The sequence below is a fragment of the Microtus ochrogaster genome, chromosome 2 (assembly GCF_000317375.1).
Source record: "Microtus ochrogaster isolate Prairie Vole_2 chromosome 2, MicOch1.0, whole genome shotgun sequence".
NCBI lineage: Eukaryota > Metazoa > Chordata > Mammalia > Rodentia > Cricetidae > Microtus > Microtus ochrogaster.
Genome location: NC_022010.1, coordinates 90,390,855 through 90,395,323, shown reverse-complemented (window position 1 = coordinate 90,395,323; position 4,469 = coordinate 90,390,855). Strand labels below are relative to the sequence as shown.

Sequence of the window (4,469 nt, the reverse complement as noted above, 5' to 3'; positions counted from 1 at the left end):
TCTGTATTTCTTAATTATACATTACATTTTAAATGAGTTGTATAAACATAATATCTTAAACAAGAGTAGAAATATACATCTAACAAAATTGACCTTAAATTTGTATCAATAAACCAAAATCCATACCAGTGCCAAGTGTTCATCTCTCCTTAAATTGTTTTTCCCCGGGCTATTTTATGAGATTATTAAATATGAAATTGAAACATGTGACTCGTACATAGTGACAGGTGGCAGATCATCTCACAATTAAGAATTTTTTCTGACAATTATAGGCTGGGCTAAATGTTGTTCAGATGGCTTATTGAGTCATTCGAGAAGGAAAAATCCCTGAGTCCAGGCAGAAGTGTCTGTCTACTCGCTCTGTGAAATAGTTTTTAACGATCATCTGCTTAGTTTGACCAGAAGCATACCTTATATGGTGACTCATTTCTCTGTCCTCAAATGGCTGCTTTCTTTTGGGAAATCGGGCTGTGGAATACAAAAGGAAAGCTTTAATTTATCTACCCTCACTTCTCCTTGTCCACAGCTCATGAACATACTTCTCTCCTCTCAGCTAAATGTAACTTCAGCACTTCCCTTGCCTTAATGTGTTTTTCTAATTAGGTTTAACATTAAAACCAGCTGCTACCAGGGTGGGTTTTTTTTTTCACTTTTATAAAGCATTGGAAGATTAATTGACTCATTATGTGGAAACAGGAGGATGTAAATTTAGGGAGCTTTTTGTTTAACTCGGGTTATAAATTGCAGCTCATTTTCTTTATTTATGTTTTCCTGCCCACTATGTCTCCTATAACTAAGGACTTTTTGTTTCAGTCTTCCAGATGATGATTTCTTTGTTTCGCTAAAGTCAGTTCAGCACCTCGATTCTGGCAGCTGAGTTGAGACAAAAGCTAACATTATCAAAGCTTCTTGCGGTCCCCACATGTCACATAACAGGCCTGAGAGTCAGAAGAACTTGTTTGTTTGTTTTGTTTTTTAATATTTTTTATATTTATTTATTATGTATACAATATTCTGTCTGTGTGCATGTTTGCAGGCCAGAAGAGGGCACCACACCTCTTTACAGATGGTTGTGAGTCACCATGTGGTTGTCAGGAATTGAACTCAGGACCTTTGGAAGAGCAGGCAATGCTCTTAACCACTGAGCCATCTCTCCAGCCTAGGAGGACTTGTTACCATTCCTACCACTACCTTGCTTCAGATTTCAAACAAGAGTTTGTATTTATCCACATAAGTTCATACAGAGGTCACCTAGAAAGCCTCATGTACCTACCTAGTGGAGTCGGTAAGGATATGAAATGATACATTGTCGAGTGTATTGTAATGACATGACACTACAGAGATGGATACATAATTTCTACTTAGCCCTGATTAGTCTACCCAAAGAAAAATCCAAATATATACATTAAAAAGTTTACAGATATGTTATTACCTAGTGATTCTTGGAATTTAATTGTCAAAGGGGTTAATATTTAGATAACTTTTACTTGATTTTATCTATGAACTTGGTCAAAGTTCTTATAACGGTACTATCATTTAAGATGTTAAGTCTATTGCTGACCCAACAGAGAGTAGATGTTAGGTAGCAGAATATTTGAATGGGCTCAAGGGCTGGATGTGGTATGCGCTCCTTTATGTATTCTCGCAACAGCCCTGCAAGGTGGGCTCAGTATCTGTCCTCTTTACTGATGAACAAACAGAAGTATAAAGGTTAAAGAAGCACACAGAACTTTAGCCCTACTTTGGTTTTATGTGACTGCAGATGTTGGCATTTTAACACCCGTACTTAATTGTCACTTTGTCTGACACTTCTCTTTACCTGATAGCACAAGAATGATGTGTGGCGGTATGAAGAGTAACCAATATTCTGTAACTCTCAGACTTGCCCTTACATTCCTTGCACCTCATATTCAGCCCTCAAGTGTCAGAACTCCTTCTGCACAGAACTTTGGTGTCCTTGACAAAGAGTTCAAAGGAGACAGGCATGAGGCCAGAGAACATCCCACAGGCACACATTGTGGAATCTGAGGAGGTCATCTTCATATAACGGTATAGATGGAAATGGAAGAGAGAGGAAATAGAAGATAACGGGAACTCAGTTCAAATGACCAAGCCATGTACCTTCAGAGTAAAAGAAGCCTCGAGATTCCATTGCATGCCCAGCAGTAGGATGAATTTATTATTGAGAGCTAGTATCCTAGCAATGTTCCCAAGATTTTAGAAATAGCCACTAACAGCTAGGATATGCACTCATCTCTCCATATCTCTTTTCTTTTTTAAAATTGTTTTTATTGAGCTATATATTTTTCTCCACTCCCCTCCCTTCGTCCCTCCTTCCCTTTAGCCCTCTCCCATGGTCCCCATGCTCCTAATTTACTCAGGAGATCTTGGCTTTTTCTACTTCCCATATAGATTTGATCCATGTATGTCTCTCTTAGGGTCCTCTTTGTTGTCTAGGTTCTCTGGGATTGTGAATTTTAGGCTGATTTTACTTTGCTTTATGTCTAAAAGCCACTTATGAGTGATTACATATTATATTTGTCTTACCTCACTCAATATGATGTTTTCTAGATCCATCCATTTGCCCACAAATTTCAAGTTGTCATTATTCTTTCTCCTGTGTAGTACTCCATTGTGTAAATGTACCACATTTTCCTTATCCATTCTTTGGTCAAAAGGCATTTAGGTTGTTTCCAGGTTCTGGCTATGACAAATAATCCTGCTATGAACATAGGTGAGCACATGTTCTTGTGGTACGATTGAGCATCCTTTGGGTATATACCCAAAAGTGGTATCACTGGGTCATGAGGAAGGTTGTTTCCTAATTTTCTGAGAAATCCATCTTTCCATATCCTAAGGGATTATTTTCCAGTCTGCCACTGTTCCTAAAAAGACACCAACATGTGCAGATGTTTAAGTCCTTTGTATGAAAAGACACAGCACTTGCATATACCCTATCTTAATTCTTCCATCATCTATCAATTGTTTCTAGCTTACTTCTAATGTCTCGTACAATGTAGAGGCTATGTAAGTTGTCGTTAATAAGGCTTGTCCAGAAAATAATGATTAGGAAAAAGCAGTACATGTTCAGTTCACAGGCAGATTGGATCTTAACTGAAGTTGATAGAATCCACAGATATGGAACCCATTGAGTCAAATACCCAATTGTCCTTAAAAGATCCTAAATCCAAGCTGTTCTCTAGTTTCTTCAGAAAATGAGTGGTGGGAAATCATTGTAAGGGTGTGTGTGTGTGTGTGTGTGTGTGTGTGTGTGTTTGCACACATGTTTATGTGTTAAAACAATGTCTTGATAACCAGTATGCCTGAGTGTTTGGTTAAGAATAGTGCCCTTCTAGTTGCATTTTTGCATAACTAAGCAAGTAATGTTAATTTATTAAGATCCAATTAAGTCTATAAACTGTACTGTTTATGACCTGTAGTGGTTGGTACTCTTTGAGTATCTCTGGGCAGATTTTTATAGTGAAAGAAACCAACTGTTGGAAATATATCTTACTGCATAATATATAACTTGTGTTTGCACTTTATCCTGGACATTCTGTCACCCCTTCAAGACCTTTCAAAAATCTCATCCCCTGACAGCATTAGAATTAATGGGAAGATTTATTCACCATGAAGTGCCAAGTAGAGCAATGGATGAGATGTTTTCATAAATTTTTATTTTGATTATAAAGTCAAGAAAAAGAGCAAATTAAAATCACCAGCGCTGAACCCTACAAAGGAATCATGTCAAGCTGTTCCCAAGTTCATGCGGAGTCAGAATCTGTGGTAAACAACACTATTTATGGAATCAGTGTCATACAAGCTAACTGATCCAATATGCGAAGAAGATGGTTATGACACATGTAAGGCATTAAAAAAGGGTGAGACAGAAAGATATTTGAGTGACAGGCCAAGTACCTAGCTAGCTGACATTCTTCTACGTAACAAATGATAATTAAAAACAAAGAAATTTTGATGTTACTAAAGGCAGCATCAAGAATTAATGAGGTCCCAGAAGAGTATGAAAGGAGTTAACTTGTTTTGTACTGTATTTTGCATCTAGAAGGCTGTGGAATTGTGTGTATATGTGTGTCGCATAGAACATGCTCAGTCATTCTTGAGTCAAGTATGGAAGCGTCTCAGGATGGATTCATCTAAATCCCAACATCTGGATTAAATAGCTGGACTCAGATGTGCAGGATTAATCTTTATTTGTTAATACTTGAAAGTTCTTTTAACTCGATGAGGCAATATGATTTAAATAAGAATGACTTTATTACGGTAAAAAAATACATGCAGAGATTATGTGTAAACATGTGGATTGTGTCAACATAGATAAAGGCAGATCAAATTTCTTACCCAAAATTTAATGATAACGTTATTAACAGCAATTCTCCTACAGATACAGAGAGGAGAGAGAGAGAGAGAGAGAGAGAGAGAGAGAGAGAGAGAGAGAGAGAGAGAGAGAG

At 37.3% G+C, this 4,469-nt stretch overlaps 1 protein-coding gene across 1 annotated transcript in view; it reads left to right on the top strand.

The window, feature by feature from the left end:
- The window catches only part of Gabrr3 (gamma-aminobutyric acid type A receptor rho3 subunit), a 49,396-nt gene that overhangs the window by 18,538 nt on the left and 26,389 nt on the right, over positions 1–4,469 (top strand). The gene's annotated exons all lie outside the window — the stretch shown is intronic.